Source organism: Moschus berezovskii, chromosome 28 (assembly GCF_049115385.1).
Source record: "Moschus berezovskii isolate FMDL1 chromosome 28, NW_MosBer_1.0, whole genome shotgun sequence".
Taxonomy (NCBI): Eukaryota; Metazoa; Chordata; class Mammalia; order Artiodactyla; family Moschidae; genus Moschus; species Moschus berezovskii.
Window position 1 is genome coordinate 26,120,498 of NC_142487.1, and position 17,465 is coordinate 26,137,962.

Here is a 17,465-nt window from a genome sequence, read left to right on the forward strand (position 1 = left end):
GAAACCCTTCCCTTTCCCTTCTTTCAGAGCAAGCATGACCACAAGGCTCCCTATATTTTGTTCTTCTACTTCTAAAACTCCAACATTGGAATTCTTCCTCTGTCCAACTAGGATTGTTCCCTGGACAGCACTGGAATTAGCTGGGCACCTGCTTAGAAATGACACTGGTTCCTAGGAATACCCAGACCTCAGCAGTTCTCTTTAAAAAAAGTCTGCTGAGGGTCTTTCCCAGCAGCCCAGCGGCTAAGACGTCGAGCTCCCAGTGCAGGGGACTAGGGTTAAATCCCTAGTCAGGGAACTAGATCCCACATGCCACAGCTGAGACCCGGTGCAGCCAAACAATATTTTTTTTAAAAAAAAAAGGTCTACTGAGCCCCCCAGCTTGGTTGAGAATTTGCCCAATGATTCTCTCTTCATCTCTGGTTGGTGATAGCAGGCATAACAGATACGTGTATTTTCCAGATTCCCCTGATTTCGGGCGGGAGGAGAAGGGGCGACAGAGGACGAGATGGCTGGATGGCATCACCGACCTGGTAAACCTGAGTTTCAGCAAGCTCTGGGAGACGGTGAAGGACAGGGAAGCCTGGTGTGCTGCAGTCCATGGGGTCGAAAAGAGTGGGACACGACTGAGCACCAACTGAACAAAAGGTAGATTTCAGTGAAAAAAGTACTTCCTTGCCCTCTGTGGAAAAGAACATTCTGTTTTTAAATTCCCATGTGCTTTCAGAATGACAAGACTCAGGCGTATGTTATTGACTTCTTTTGTCTTCTAGACTATAATAGCCTACAAGACTCAAACTGACGTGTCTAACCCATCTATTTGAAATGACACGAAATGCGAACGTGGAATTTTAAAAAGCGCACCTCTGCGTTTCACTTGCTTTTTAAGAATCTTTTTTAGGTGCTGAAGTGGTAGGTTTGCAACAAACTGACACTGCATGGTCCCCAAAGCACTCTTTTCTCAGCCCTCTGGAGCTGGCCCTAGAAGGTTCTCAGACCCTGGGAAGCCACATGTGAAAGCAGGCCAGGCTGCTCATGCCCCGATCTGACCCGAGAAAGCACAGAGAGCTTTGAGATATTCTGGGTACTTGTAAATCCAAGACATCTTTCAGGGAGCTATGATGCACACAAAATGCTTACAGACTGGTGAATTCACTAGAGGATCAAGCTTTGTGAAGGCCTCCTTCTCAACGAACTGCCCCTTCCTGCCTGTTCCCCCCTTAGGAAAAGGAAACCCTTGACTTTAGATTGGAGCAAAATCCAGTCTCTCCTGATTTTCATACCCGCGAGCTCAATAGGAAAACGGCAATCTGAATTGACCACGGCAACTAGAAACATCAAGAGATTCTGTCCAGGTGAGGGAGGGGAGCCAAGGACACGGCTCAGAAATTTCATTTTAATGAACAGCCGTTTAGGAATGCCTGGGACTCAGCTTCTCTCAGGAAATCTCAGGAAGTGAGGCTCAAGGAGAGATGGTGGGAGATTTATGGAGCTGAGATCAGAGGAGAGAAATTTAACAAGATCCCCCAAGGCCCTTACTAGCTGTGAAAAAACTGCTGGCATGTGGATGCATCACCCTGAATTAATTTCCAACCCCTTTGCCTTTAAGGATTCATTTTTTTCCCACAGGAAATAGCAGGTGTAATTATTTCCCAACCAGCTTATAAACTACTTTCAGTTTTTCATTAACTGGTGCTATTTAAGTTCAGGGGTTAAATTTGAAAATATGAAAGTTTTTTTTAAACCTGCAGAATGAGAAGTGATTACGTAAATTTTAAAAGCTATATCCAAGTAGATCCTGGCATTAACCACTTGCAACTTTTTTTATGGGTGACATATGATTGGATGGCATTTGAAAAAAATGAGAACATTCGACTTGCCCATTTAAACTACTTTGCAGGTGGACAGAATTCAACCACTCCTGCAGAAGCCAAAGGAGAGATAAAAGATGATGGCCACTATAATTTAAAATTGTTCACAAGGCCAAGAACACAACAGGCACTCAATGAAAGTGCTCAATTGATGCCATAATACCATAAAATTATTGTGCTGTATAATAAAGCATTTTGCTAATAATTTGCTAGGAAACTAGCCTGAGGCGCCATCTCAGTGCAGCGCTAACTTTTCACGCTTGCTGGCAAGCAGGGTAGGAATAGGGTGAATTCTAACCTCCCAATTTTCAGGGGAGTGTTTTGCAATAAGGAATTTTTATTAGGGAATCCACGCCTCCCAAAAAAGGTTCTTAAAGATGTTTACATTCTAATTATTTTTCTCATTACAAAAGCATTACATTCATTGTAGAATTAGTAAATGCAGAGACCCAAAAGGAGAAACAAAACCACACTGTAATTCCACCACTCAGACATAGCCAGGTTAATAGTTGAAGTGTTTGCCCCAGGCATGTATACCAGTTTTCACAGAAAGGGCATTTGAAATGGTTTTACAAACTACTTCTTCACTGAATCTCTTTCCACGTCAACAACCATTTTTCTATAACATCACCTTAAATGACTAGGATGTATCATAAATATGTCATACTTCTCTCATAATTGGACAATTGCTTGCAGCTTTTTCTGTTATAAACAGTGCCCCTGTGGACAGCCTGATAGGTAAACCTTTCTACAAACGGGTAGAAAAGAAAATCTTTTCTACAAATGTGAAGACTTTTTCGTGGCCATGGATTTCCTGGACCAAAGAAATCGAGGTTTACTTAGAGGAGGCGGTACCATTAACACATTCACTGCCTCCGCTCTTCTCTTCCCTGTTTCCGCTTCTACCTCTGTCTTTTGCAGGTTAATGAAAGGCTGAAGCACACGGGGCTCACCCGGAGACATGGAGTGAGGTCAGACCTTGCTGGGAGGCTCTGAGAAGTGAAATGGCCTCAGGAGTCTGTCTGGTAGAAAACCCTCCCGGCGTGTCCTAACAGGACCTTTGTCACTAGTGAATGATTCTTTCCAACCGAGCTAGGATTTCTGCAGCCTCTCAGCATGATCAGTGCATCCCTGGAGTGACCAGGAAGAGGGGTTTCTGTTCTATGTCCCTCAGGCAAAGACAAAGCAGATGAACCTGGCTGAGTCATCAGGAGAGGGGAAAAAACCAGAGATGGTTAATCACGTGAGCAGCCGCACCCAGCGTCCCAGGGCTTTGCGGTAGCGATCTGGGTCAGCTGGAACTCTAGAGCAGGTCTGCAGTGGGAGTCCTGGGAGCAGTGCCCAGGGGAAGAATTCCCCCTGAGGAGAGCAGACCTCACATGGGCTGAGTGGGACTCTGCTGACGCCCTGCACCCTGTAAAGGTGATCCGGGGTCTCAGACAGGAACCAAAGGAGGTCAGTTCTTAATGGAAAGACGACCACATGAACACAGTACAAAACGAAAAGAAAAAAAAAAGAAACCATGCTGATGTCGCACACCTAAAATGAATGTGTTTTACATTTTGATAAAACTAGAAGGAAAACAGAGGCAGGGCTCAACATTCTGACCCCGTGGAAGCTGAGTGACTTTCGCGGTGTGCTCACAACCACACAGCCCAGGCTGAAGAGGGCTGTTGCATGGCCTGCCTGTGAATAAGGGGCATTTTTACTGAGAAAAAAAAAATGCAAAAGGGTTCATTTTCCAGTTATTAACAATGGGTTGATTTTACGCCCAAAGCAAGGCTCTGGTTAACAACTCAGTTATGCTGGGGGAAAGAGTAAACTGGGCTCCATTTGGGGGAAAAGAAAGGATTAGATAAAATGCTTTATTTCCCCTCATGCTCCATTGTGGGCAGGAGTTCGTATATTCGTCAGAAACCATTTTTAACAGGAAATCAAGTAAACCAGGAGGGATTTATTCACAGAAGGCTCCCTTCGGCGAGAAGAGGAGAATCATTAACAACAATGGAATCGTTCTCTTTCCATGTTCCTCCTCTTCCCCCCGCCCCCATCTCCCACTCGCTACTGCGATGGGAAACCACGGCGGTGAGTGAGATTCGACATCTGAGCCCCTGTGAACGCCTCTGTACCCAACAGCCATACCAAGAGTGGATCACAGCTTGTCTAAACGCTAGGGCCCCATGCAACGTAACTGTTCTCAGACTGCAAGGTTGACCCCAGTTACTGACGATGGACTGGGGTAGGTGGTGAGGAAGAGAGGGAGGATCCATTACTCCAGTCGTGTTATTACCGTTTATGATGTTGTCTTCCACTAAGTATTTGTTTTCTAAAATCAGTTCCCACTCGGGATTCTTTCTCTCTCTTTGCCCTTTCAGAAAATTCATGCCAACAGATTTCTCATCCATTTCCGCAGGAAGTCTTCCTTCCTGTTGTGGGGGGTCACAGATCACAGGCAACAGATCCCTTTATTAGCGTGTCTGTTCCAGAACACACAAGTCCAACGTCTTTATTTCTCTCCATTGCTCAAGATGCTCCCGATCTGTTATCCCTCTTTTTTCTTTGTTCAGGTCTCTCCGTGAAACTGACGAGATTCTCTGATGATGCTCAGAGACTCTAGTGGAAGGTGCAGGTGAACTTGACACTTCCACGCTACCGATTTCCCTTAGCAGAGCTGTGGAGTGTGACAATGGTGTTTGTGTCCAAACTATCAAACGCCATTATCACACTAAATAGCTACTGTTAGGCAATCCTTCCGCTCCCTGAAGGTGTTGACATCTGCTTGGTATGGGCAGGAAAGTTCATCTGAATAGCAGCGTTCCCATTCCTGTGTCGTTACTGAGGAAATTCTGGTCCTTTGTGCTCATAACGAGTATGTCATGTGAATGTTGCCTCTCTTCTCATGCTGTTGTTTTAAATTAATGGATTTTGTGTTTTCCCAAGTCAATAAAATGATTGCAGCGTCCCCCAGAGCACCCAAGCACCAGGTTAGTCTCGTGGTAATTGTTCAACCCATGCTTACTGAGCTGAAATGGAGAGGAAAATGGTAGATGCAGAAAACTAATGCTGGTTTAAGTCTAGGGTTTGTAAACCACATGCTTATAGGTAAAAAATGAAGGTATGTGGATCTTCTACTTGCCATCATGAAGACAACTTTCCAATAAACTTGTGCATGGCCTAAATGAGCTTTCAGAAATTCTAGAACGTGTGTGATTCCTCCTGACTTTGATCAGTCGCCAGGCTGACACTGACCTTGTGTGCTAGATCCTTCTTCCTTATGTTTCGATGAGTCTCCATCAGGAAATGACATGAATGCATGTGGGCTGTCGCAGCTAATCTGAGCATTTTAAACCCAGGGCAGCACCTGGGGACACTTGGACCAACCAGGCCTGGTTTGAAACACGTTCCTTCTCTGAGAAGCGTTCAAACTAAGAGGTAGGTTCTGTCCATGCTGGGCTAAAACTTCTCTCCTGTGACCTGGCTAAATGAACACATATATGTTTAATCAGGGGCTTCCCTAGTGACTCAGTGGTAAAGAATCTGTCTGCAATATAGGAAATGTGGGTTTGATCCCTGAGTTAGGAAGAACCCCTGGAGAAGGAAATGGCAAACCTGCTCCAGTGCCAGGCCCTGGGAAATCCCACAAACAGAAGAGTCTGGTGGGCTACAGTCCATGGGGTCGCAAGAGTCAGACATGACTTAGCAACTGAGCCATCACCACCAGGTTGAATCAAGCTGAAAGGGGCTGGAGTGACCATCAGAGGCCAGTTCTGATTTATTTACTTACCCCTCATTTATCAAGTAAACATGTACTGAGTGCCAGGCACCTTGTGCCAGGCACTGCCCTAGGCACTGGGGAGGCTTTTAAATTAATGGGTGTTCACTGGCTCACGATCTGTCTGAGACTATTCTAAGTGTTCCAGTTACGTTTTGGGGGGGAATCAGATGAACAAAACTTTGCACGAGAGTTCCAAGTTCCCTGCTGGAAAGGACCATGTGAGTCCAGTCCACATGCCTATGTACACGGCACAGGTCCTGAGGGGCTTCCATCCGGAGAAGAGCAGGGGCCTTTCCTGTCTGACCCCTCAGCTCCTTCCCCTCCCACTTCCTCCCTCCTGACATTGTCCACCCTCAAGAGGAGAACTGGACCCCCCTGAAATAATTCACACACTGATACTTCCTTTCTGTGTTTTTCTGGAGAGCATGCTACTTGAAGGAGAGTTGATAGACAGCGCGACTTCACACGAAGCACAGTATTTCACTTGAGCAGACAATGCAGAACCTAAGATGCCAGGATTGGAATCCACAGAGAATCGGTATCCACGGAGACCGGGCATGGTTCTGGAATGGCCTGGCCTCGCGAGTGCAGCTCACACGGGTCTCCTGACCCTAAGGTTCTGTCCCTCAGCTATTATCCCTCCTTGACCCGGTTATTCCACAAAGCCTCGCGCTTCACCACTGAGGCCGCGTGGAAGCTGGGTTAACATCCCGGTACTGGATCCGTATTCTCGGCCCACACCTGCTTTCTCAGGGATCTGTGGGAAGCTCCTAGGATAGGAGAGGGGTAAGTCATAGGACGATCTCTCCCTGTGAGTTCTCCAGATGCAGGGAAAGCCAAATACCACAAAACCCTGAAACCGGGAAGTCAAAGATAAGGGTAGAGAAGGAACATCTAAGCAGTAGTTTGGGATCGGGAAGCAGGTGGCCAAACTCTTCAGACACAGATCAGCAAACCTAGGGATCCAGCCAACCACAAGGCACTGCCAGCCCCAGAGTGCGTTCACAGGCTCAGCAACGATTCCAGGACGGCCTCATGCGTTCCTCCTCACTTGCACTCACCCCGAGGTTTTGCTTGTGCGTGCTCTGTCACTTCAGTTGTATCTGACTCTAGGCAACCCTACGGACTGTAGAAAGCTCCTCTGTCCATGGGATCCTCCAGGCAAGAATGCTGGAGTGGATTGTCATTTCCTCCTCCAGGGGATCTTCCCCGTCCAGGGATGGAACCCGTGTCTCTTATGGGCATTGGCAGGTGGGTTCTTTACCACTAGGACCACCTGGGAAGTTGGAGACTTTGCTCAGATGGAATTAAACAGGGAGTCCATAAAAAGGACAGCCTGTGACCTTTCCACCAGGTTGGCTCACATAACAGCTCATTGCAATTCCTGCCTGAGTTTGCACTGCATTCAGGGCTGGGGAACACGTTCTTCCTGCAGGTCTGTGAGGAGCACACGTAGGGAACCCGCGTCTCCTCCATCCTGACACCCACATCTCTAATCACAGCCTCCTTCGCCAGCCCCGCTTGCATCTCTGCAGCTCCCACTGGGATGATTACTGCTAGCTGTCTGCAAAAAGCATCCCAGGGACGCTTACTGAATCCGAATGTCATTTGCAAGATGAAAGGGTTCACTTGGAAGTGCTGTTAAAATCCCATGTGGGCAGAGGGCCCAGGCAGCCACGTTAAGATGTTTTCTTCCCCCAGGAGCTAGGCCTGTACTTTGCGAATCCTTTCACCTTAGAACAGTGGGTACCTGGAACGTGCCTGTTGCCACTGAGGGCCCGCCCAGTGTTCCATCCAGCCCCAAGGAGGGCCTGTGAGGTGGCATAACATTACCATATGGCTATTCTACCCTTTCTTTCTCAACGCTTCTTAAATCTACATTTTCTGCTTGGTTACTTCTTTGAATCAGCAGACAGTCTATTGTTAGAACTAGAAACCCGTTTGCTCTTTGTTTCCATGGGGAAATGGAAACCCAGAAGGTTAAGCAATAGGCTCAGGCCGTCATCCCATGTGGACGCTGGCCTGGCCGCTTCCTCCCCGTGGCGGTCTGTTGAGTGTCACCGGCCAAGTCTGGGCATGAACAGGAGTCGAGCGGCACTTGCTGACCCGTCATAAGACGGCGTGTCAAGCCCCCACCCTTCTGTTCACCTGAGAACTGTCTTCCTCCGGCTTCAAGGAGGAACCCCCCCGGTTTGGTATCCTAGACTTCGGAGGACAGCCTGTGATGACGTGCTTTCTCCGCATCCTTCCCATGCCCTGGACAGACCAGGCTTGGGTGGTGACTGTGTGTCTGGTATTGTCCCGGCTTTGGGGACACAGGGAAAAAGGCCCCGTCCCTTTCCCCAGTTGCTCTCTGTGGAGTTGCTGGGTCGTCACCCAGATGAAGACACGGAGGCCTCGGGGTACCAGATACCATCACGGAGCCTCGGACAGGGCACCACAGACTTTAGTTATGCCCTCCATGTCTTTTCAGATGGAGAATCCCTGAATGTTTGAGGTTATACTTTTTTTTTTTTTTAGTTACTATTGGGAAAATAATCACTCATGTATTTTGATGAGGCTGCTTGCCAACAGGTTGTAGGTCCAGGGCGATTTGTCAGGTTGAGTGGCAGGGCTGTGAGGGAAAGATCTGGCTGCTTTTACTTCTCCCCTCGCCAGCTTCAGGGGCAACTCGGGATCTGCTGAGGGGCCTGAGGAGGAGCTGGGGGCTGGATTCGAGCGCTCTTCAGATACGTGCATGAAGAACAGTCCTCACAGGAGCTCGGGGAGCTGTGAGTTGGTTCTTTCACAATGCAGCCTGGGTCCCTGTCACAACACCCCTGCCCCTTTCCCTGTCGTGAAGAGCCAGCTCTGAGGCCAGCAGTCAGATGCCCATCTGCCTGTCCATTCCCCCTCCTTTGGCAGGGGCTCAAGGACGCCGTTGGGGGCAAAGTCATGGCGGGCGCCCCTAGGGCCTGTGAGGAGGAAGACCAGTGGGGGCATCCACTTTCGTCCCTTGAATGTTCAAGTTTCCTTCCAGCTTTCTGAAGGAAAAGGAGGGTTGCAAACCTCAGAGAAGTTCACCAAGTGTGGATGGCTACTGAAATTCATTCCCAAGGGTCCGCTCATAAGATAGCCTAATTTAGAAAGCAGGTCACTATGTGTTCTGGAAAAAAAACGGTTTGTGATGCATATTTATCATATAGTTAGAATATTTAAACACTCTGAATGGGATTCCAAGATGAAGACACTCATTCAGCCAACATCAACCGTGTTTTCCTACTACATGTCAGGTGCCAACCTGGTCACTGAGAATGCAGAGCTGAGGTAGTCTCCCAGAATACGGTGTATAGACTATGCAGTCTAGTGAGGATGCAGATAAATGAGAGCAGAGCTGAAATGCAGATTCTGCAAAGGAAAGAGAAGGGATACCAGTGGGGCGGGCAGGAAGACTCTCCATCTGTAGCGTGAGAGAAAGGCATGAATAAGGGTCAGACAGCACTTGGGGGCTTCAGGCAGCCACCCAATTAAAGAGAAAGTCAGTCGTGACCTTGACGAGTGAAGTGTAGACATTTTCAGCTCGACAGAGGTTGGGTTACCCTTTTGTCTCCAAAATGTTTCCTGGCAATTCCCCAGAAAGCACTGGAACTACGAACCTGGGATTTATCTGGTGGGGCGCTCCCCTCTCAAAAGTATAGCCAAACAGCCTCAGAAAAAAGATCACCTTTTAAGTGAGAGAAACACGTTTTACTATTTGGCAGGGCTGTGTGTGTCTGTGTGCACACACGTGCGTGCTTGTATATGTGTATTTGTAGTGTATGTGTAGAATTTTAAATTTCTCCAAGGAGGTAGGTAAAATTCCTTTAAAATCTCATTCAACTGGGACTTTTCCTTTCTTTCTGGAACGCCAGTGCTAAGACCTCCAACTAAGCGCTCAGGAGAGCGTCCCCCTGTTCCCAGTGCCCTGAGCCTGGGACCGTGCTCTCCTTGCAATACTGCCCCCTACAGGCAGGACTTGTCCCTGCCCATCACAACCTCTGGTTGGCAAGGATTTCATTACCTGAATATTCCAAATTAATTCATTAGGAGCTGCCTCAAAAGGGGTCACCTGCTCCATCTGCATGAACTACTTCCTGGACCCCGTCTCCATAAACTGTGGGCACAACTTCTGCCGTCCCTGTCTGAGCCTTTGCTGGCAGGCCAGAGCTGACCACGACCCCAGCTCTGAGGAGCAGATCTGTGTGACACCCCAGGAAGCCAAAGTCCTCTTCTGTGAGGCTGACCAGACCTTGCTCTGTGGGCCCTGCTCTGAACGCCCCGAGCATGCAGCTCGTGGCCACAGGCTGATACACATGGCTGCTGAGGACTCCCCGGGAGAAACTTCTGGACAGAATAGGCTCTTTACGGAAAATGAGAGAAGAAATGCAAATCATTCTGAACCAGGAAGCTGAAAAAATTCAGTCATTTAAGGAATATGTGGCCTTAAGGAAGCTCACGATTACAGCTGAATACCAGAGGACACACATTTTGCTCCAGGAGGAGGAGCAGCTGCGTCTGGAGGCCCTGAAGAAAGAAGCCAAGGACATCTGTCTGTGACTCAAGGAGAGTGTGTTCAGAGGACTCGAGAGAGAAAGTCTGAAAGAAGCGTACAGAGAGCGGACTGGGACGTGCCGCAAGCCGGACACGGAGCTGCTCCAGGGCTTGGAAAATGGGCTGCAAACACCTGACTTGGCACAGAGGCAGAAGCCTCAGCCTGTGAACCCAGAGCTCCCTTCCTGGCCTGTCTCTGAATTCCTACACATGCTGAACAACTTCAGCGTGAGTAATGCTGTGAGTCAGACAACGACCGTTCACCACGCGATTCTCGATGCTGCAAGTGTGATGTCTGAGGATGACCGTCCTGGCGCGCCCAGACAGCCCTGGGGGTGGGGGGGCATGTGCCAAGGCCTGGGAGCTCGGGCCTTAGTCGAGGCGTCACCGGGAGCTGGCCGTGGCAGTCCTGCAGCTGGGCTCTGGGGTGTAAAAGCACCGTCACAAGTGTCAGCAGTGTCAGTACTCGTGCTGAAGGAGCATTCTTTCCACAAAGGTGAGGGGTCAGGATATTCTGCCCACCACCTCCCGCCCTCCTTCAGTTTGTGAAAAGGCCTCTGGGTAGGACTGCAGTGTTTCTGGACTTTGACAATGGAACTGTGAGCTTCTATGATGTTTTCAGAAGTTCCCTCAAATATAGTTTCCTTCCTTCTCCCTTCTCCTCCCCTCTGATACCTTTCATTTGTCTTAAATCTTCATGAATTGTCCATTTCTCGGACCATTTATTCGAGCTTCTTCTCTGGGGATATTGCTGCCCTTCAGTTCATGTGAGGCCACAGGATACCCGACTGTGTCCAAGCACATTATTATTTAATGTAACATAGTGATTGTACAGGAGAAGGCAATGGCAGCCCACTCCAGTACTCTTGCTTGGAAAATCCCATGGACTGAGGAGCCTGGTAGGCTGCAGGCCATGGGGTCGCGAAGAGTCGGACATGACTGAGCAACTTCACTTTCACTCTTCCTTACATGCATTGGAGAAAGCAATGGCAACCCACTCCAGTGTTCTTGCCTGGAGAATCCCAGGGACGGGGGAGCCTGGTGGTCTGCCGTCTATGGGGTCGCATAGAGTCCGACACGACTGAAGCAACTTAGCAGCAGCAGCTGACAGCAGAATCTAGCTTTTATTTTGATAAAATGAGTTTTCAAAGGCTTGTGGCAGAGAGGGGAAGAGCTTGTTCTATTGAGTGTCTGCTGACCCATTAAACATGCCAGACGAGAACTAATCTTGTTCCACCTGGAGAACCAGTCTTTTTACTTTCCTGGCACATTTTGCCCAGTTAGAGCCAATTAAAGTCCTTCTCCCTGCTTAAGGCTGCCTATCTTCCGGACAGCATGTTCTGTCTCCCACTTGGCTGTCAATAGCTGCGGGATACAAAGAAGTGAGAGATTCTCACCCTTTGGATGGGAAGCTGCTGTATTTAGGGTCCCCCTCCCAGCGCCCTACCAACCTGTACCCGAGATTTTTTCTGGGCGCATCAGGTGGCTCAGTGGTAAAGAATCTGCCTGCTAAGATGCAAGAGACCAGGAACGATCCCTGGGTCGGGAAATCCCCTGGAGAAAGAAATGTCAACTCACTCCAGTACTCTTGCCGGGAAATCTCAGGGCAAAGGAGCCTAGAGGGCTGCAGTCCGTGGGGTCGCAAAGAGTCAGACGCGACTGAGGGACAGCACACACACGCCCATGTCTCTCCATGAGCTCGGGCTCTTCCACATAGGATCCTTTGCTCAGCAATTACAGCGAGTGACGTGCTGAACTGTGGAAGACGTGGAAAGAGCCCTGTATTCATCCCCAAGAAAGTGGATACAAATCATGACCTCTGAATGTAAGTGGTGTGGTAGGAAGTTTTGATTGCAGGAAGCAGTTTTTTCTTAGATCATCTCAAGTGATGAGATTCTTACAAATTTCATATTACACACATACCCACTATGTGTAAGGCCCTGAGCTGGGGAGAACTTTTTTGGAAGGGGCTACATGGCAGTCGGAGGACAGGAATCACACAGAAGCCCCCAAACAGTCATAAGGCAAGGCCTTGCAGAAAGTGGAGATGATAGTCAGGATTGAAGAGTATCCCAGAGACTGGAGTGTCTGGTCACCCCGCAGACGGCAGATATAAGTCAAGCCTCAGCCATCGTAACGGGCACTCTTCCTGCTGCCTTTTCTTGCTCCATCGTCACCTATAGCTTCTGCTCAACTATAACTACTGCTTACTCCTATGTTCTGCTAGTTCTGGGGTCGCATGGCCCTTCTGCTTCACAGCTGCTGCTTGCCTACCTCCATGGGGTGTCTTTTCAATTTCTTCTCATGCTACCAAGTGACTTTGCCTTCCCTGTGTCTCAGTTTGGATTCCTGAACCAGAGAACTGGTTGTATTGCCACTGGAGCGTCTTTCACTCCAGGCCGAGACACAGGCTGCTGGTCAACCTTGGGGAAGAAAAAACAAACAGCGTGTCTATGAGAAAGTCCAAAGCAGAGAGTAATATGTAACTCTCACTCTGAGCAGGAGCTATTCCTTCTCCAGATGAAAAGGTAGGGGAAGAATTCTTAGGAAAAGGGGATAGCACATGTCACGTCTTCAAGTGGAATGGAGTCTGGAACGGGCAAAGACCCTGAAGCCAGCTCGTGTGGCAGGAACATGGTGGCCTGCAGGGGATGGGGCCAGAGAGGCAGGCAGGGGCTGCGCTCCCTGGCAGCCCGATGGAGGGGAAACGCAAGAGAAGGGCAGGTGTCCGTGGTCGTGCCTGTCACCGATGGGTCCTCAAGGCCAGGGGTTGACAGCCTACAACCTGTGGGTCAAACGCAGACTGTTTCTGTGTGAGCGAAGCATGGTTTTTATGTTTTTTTTAAGTATTAGGGAAAAGATCAAAAGAATCGTATTTCATGATATGTAAAATATACACGGAATGCAAATTTCAGCATTCACAAAAGTTTCTTGGAATTCACCAACCATCCGCACTTGCCCACACTATCTCAGTTGAGCTAAGAAAGAGGCAACTCTTAGATTCTGGAAAACCCCTGTCCTGGGCAGGCTGGGATTGCTCGTCCCCTAGAACATGGCCAGGGTCATTCATTTACCTACTGTCGATGGCTGTTTTCAAGCTCCAAAGGCAGAGTGGAGTAGAGACGGCAGAGGCCATATGGTCCATGAAGCCTAAAATATTTACTATCTGACCATTTACAGAAAAAGTCTGCTGACCCCACGTCAAGATCGAGGAAGAGTGAATAACTTATCTGATAGAGCAAGAGAATACGACTGTTATTATCACGAGTGTTGACCATGCCCATTCACTTTCTCCACTGGCTCTCAATTCATTGTAAAAAGCCAAATGAGATCGTGTCACTTCCCTGCTCACGACCCTTTAATGGCTTCTCAGCCCACGGAGAACAAAGCCCAGGGATCCCACACCTCCCTCGCAGACAGCCCTCATCTCCGGCTCTTCCTCTTGCTCACTCCATGGCACACCCGCCAGCTTGCTGATGCGCAAACGTGCCAAGTGTGCTTCTGCCCCAGGACCTCCGCACCCGCTGCTTCCTGTCCAGAACCTTCCTCCCAGACACGTGCACTCTTCACTCCTTCACCCTATTCTTGGATCTGACGCCTTCCCCTCGTTGTAAGACTCTTCACCACCTGACATGACTTGTTTACTTTCCGTGTCCAGCCCGGAAGGTCAGGCACACAAGGACAGGAACCTTGCTGTATCCTCAGCTCACACAGTGGGTTTGGGATAAATATCTGTTGGCTACATAAATGATTGGTAAAGCCAAGAACTGCATGCCTGGCTTCAGGGACCTGTCCCCACTCACTGGACCATATAATTGCCCATCAATACTTCATTTTGGCCAATATCCATACTGTTACAATTATGAGGCTGCCTGTCTCTCTCATCCACTAGCCTCTTTTCCTGCCAAACACCTTGTCCTTAATCATCTGAACATCTGCTCTGTGGCTATCTCATGCCAGATGCCAGTCTGAGATGCTGGCATTTCTCTGGTCCTAGAGATGGATGCATTAAATCCTGAGTCCAGGGATGCAACCAGGGTGATCCTCCAACCCCTCGAAGCTGACAATGACCTTTTATGCATAGTTACACTTTCCTAGGGTGAGGGTCCAGAGCTGTCATCCAACCGTCACGAGGGTCCTTGACGCTCTGAGGGCTAAGGAGCTCTGATTTGAAGCAATAGTCATTCGCCTAAGCATACACCAAGGCCTCTAGTCCGTGTTTCAGGCCCTCCTGCAGGGAGTCTTCTGCTCTCCAGTATCTTATGATAGACGCATGTGTTCTTAGGGCTCAGCTGGTTCCAGTGGGACGTTCTCTTTGCATCTCTGGAAGGATCCTACCTTCTACACTACATTCTGAAATCTTAGAGACAAACCACAGCCTCCTCTGAGGCCCCACAGAGGCTGATTTCTTCTGGGCAGTGAAGAGCACTGCTCTGAGCCCCACACAGCGCGTCGTGGGTCAGAGAAACTCGTCTGAAAATAGCTGCCAGCAGGATCCAGCAGAACGGCTTCCGGGCGCTTCTTGGTGAGCACGCCCCGTCCAGGATCCATTTCCTGCCAGGGTTCCCGCCCATTGCCCAGAGCCACTGAGCTGAGGCCTCGCAGTGATGGGGGCAGAGGCTTCGGTTCCCGAGAGGGAGGTTCTCCGAGGGCGCCCAGGCACGGCCCTTCCTGAGACCACCTCTGCCAGTTCCTCGGCTCTGTGAGGGTTCTCCTTCCTGCAGCTCTCCTACAGAGACGGCTGCTGTCCTCCCTCTCTGAGGTGCGGCCGGGGGCGCCAGCTCTGCTCAGCTGCCGCTGAGCCCGGGGAGGGCCTGCCTCGTGCAGCTCAGGCCTCAGCGCAGATGACTGTCTACCAGCTCGAGGATTCCTAGCTGTGCTGGAGCCCCCTTCAGCCCACCCCCAGGAACTGCTGCCTTATAGACTGACCGGCACTAACCAACCCACCCAGCACTGCGGGGCAAAGAGCAGAGGGGCCTCTCCAGAATCAGGGAGGCCTTAGAGGGGAAGGGTCTCTCAGCCTCGGCACTGCTGACATTTGGGGCCAGAGGACTCTCTGTCGTTGGTAACTGTCCGAAGGCCGTAGGACTGAGCCGCATCCCTCACTTGGACCCAGGAGAGGTCGGTAGTACCTCCCAGTTGTGACCACCAGGAATATCTCCAGAGGGGGACAAAGCCCCTGATGGGGGCAAAATCACCCCCAGGTGAGCACCACTGTTCTAAGGAATGACTCTGTGACCGGGAATTTCAGAACAAGAGGTAGAAAGGGCAGGAGGCTTGGGGTGCCAGCAAGACAACTTGGGTCGAGTGAAATAACAGCAGCAGTCCCCAAAGCAAGTGTGTTTGGAGGATGAGGAAGACAGAGGCCAAGGCAGGTGTTAAGTCAACTCAGTCACATCCAACTCTTTGCAACCCCATGGACTGCAGCATGCCAGGCCTCCCTGTCGATCACCAACTCCCAGAGTTTGCTCAAACTCATGTCCATTGAGTCGGTGATGCCATCCAACCATCTCATCCTCTGTTGTCTCCTTCTCCTCCTGCCCTCCATCTTTCCCAGCATCAGAGTCTTTTCCAGTGAGTCAGCTCGTTGCATCAGGTGGCCAAAGTACTGGAGCTTCAGCTGAATCCCAGGCATGGAGACAGAAAGCGTATTTCTGTCTTAGGAGAAAAGGGTTCAACAAGCAACTGCACTCAAGTGCAAAAAGACAGAGGGACCAAGGCCTCTGGCAGCACAGACGTGGGGGCTGAAAGGAAGGCTTCCTGGAGGAGGTGACCTCTGAGCGGAAACTTGGAAGACAGTGAAGGTTTTTTCAGACAGAGGAGGGAAGGGTCTTGGCCTAAGCTTCTAGGGTGGTACTGCCTAAAAGTCCTTTCTGAGGGAGCAAGCTAATGTTCTGCTTTCCAAGGAGGGCACAAGAGTAGAGCAAACCAGAGCGTCGGGGGCCCAGAGGGGTGGCAGAGCAGGAAGAGCACACAGAGGAAGGGCCTGGGGACGAAGAACAGAAAGATACCAGGTTCCGTCACTCTGGCCCCTCACTACCACATCGACATCCTCCGAGCTTGTTAGAAATGCAAATTCTCCGGCCCACCCCACACCCAGTGAGGCCAAAGCCCTGGGGGTGGGGCCAGCAACCTGTGCTTTAATCAGCCCTGCAGGTGATGCTGATAAACCTCTGGGCTGCCGGCATGGTCCACCACGGTGCCCATTAGTGTTTAATGAGAGCAGCAGAAGGAATCAATTAACCAATTATTCTTGTCTTGGAAACTAGAACAGCAGAGTTTGGGGACCCGCGGCTGCACATCATAATCACCCTGAGAGCTTTAAAAATCCTATTGCCTAAGGCTCTGCCCCAGACCGATTTACCTAAGGATCTCTGAGGGAGACCCAGGCGCTGACATTTTTAAAGCACGTCAGGTGACAATAATGCACAGCCAGAACTGAGCACCCCTGCTGCTGTTAAACAAGATGTTCTGTTTTGAATGACTTTTAGAGCTTTATTTTTTAAGAGGAACATCGTATATAAAAGGATGTATCAAGAAGTCCTTTAGACAAAGATGAAGATTTTTTTTCCTCTCTCCTTTAGTTAAAAATCAGGAGGTAAAGTGCCTGGGGCTGGTGCAGCAGGATCGTAGTGTCTTCAGCAATTTATGTCTTTCTGGGTGTCCATCCTGTTCTGTCCTCATGGCCGCAACATGATTACTAGAGCTCCGGCTATCCAGTTCATGTTCCAGGAGGGAAAGTCTTAAAGGATGAAGGGCCCAAAGTGCAGCTGCACTCTAGCTGAATCCTCTTTAAAGAAAGTTCCTGGAAGCCCCACCTCCGCGAGTACTTAGACCTCATTGATCAGAACTGTGGGCCAGGACTATGCCCCGCCGCAAGGGAGTCTGGGAAACAGTATTTTAACTAAGCACTTTTCTTCTCTGAACAAAATTGGGTCCTGATTCTAGAGAAGAGGTAAAGAATCTGCCTGCAATGGGGGAGACCCAGGTTTGATCCCTGGGTCAGGAAGGTCCCCTGGAGAAGGGCATGGCAACCCATCCCAATATTCTTGCCTGGAGAATCCCATGGACAGAGGAGCCTGGCAGGCTAACATCCATGTGGTCGCAGAGTCAGACACAACTGAGCGACCAACACACTTTTCTAAAGAAGAAGAGGGAACAGACAGAGGGTGCTTTCTTTTTCCTCTCTTCCCCATATGGACTGTTCGGGGAGGCAGGTATGATGTAGCCTCGAGGAGAAACGGATTGTT

General features: G+C 49.7%; 1 pseudogene across 1 annotated transcript in view; it reads left to right on the top strand.

Moving 5' to 3' along the window:
* The window catches only part of LOC129549639 (tripartite motif-containing protein 64-like), a 28,233-nt pseudogene extending 11,952 nt beyond the window's left edge, over nt 1–16,281 (top strand). The window contains exons 5-7 of the transcript XR_016036696.1: nt 8,551–8,602; nt 9,700–10,711; nt 14,501–16,281. The product of XR_016036696.1 is annotated as a tripartite motif-containing protein 64-like (transcript). The remainder of the gene's footprint in view (nt 1–8,550; nt 8,603–9,699; nt 10,712–14,500) is intronic.
* The last annotated feature ends 1,184 nt before the right edge of the window (nt 16,282–17,465 follow it).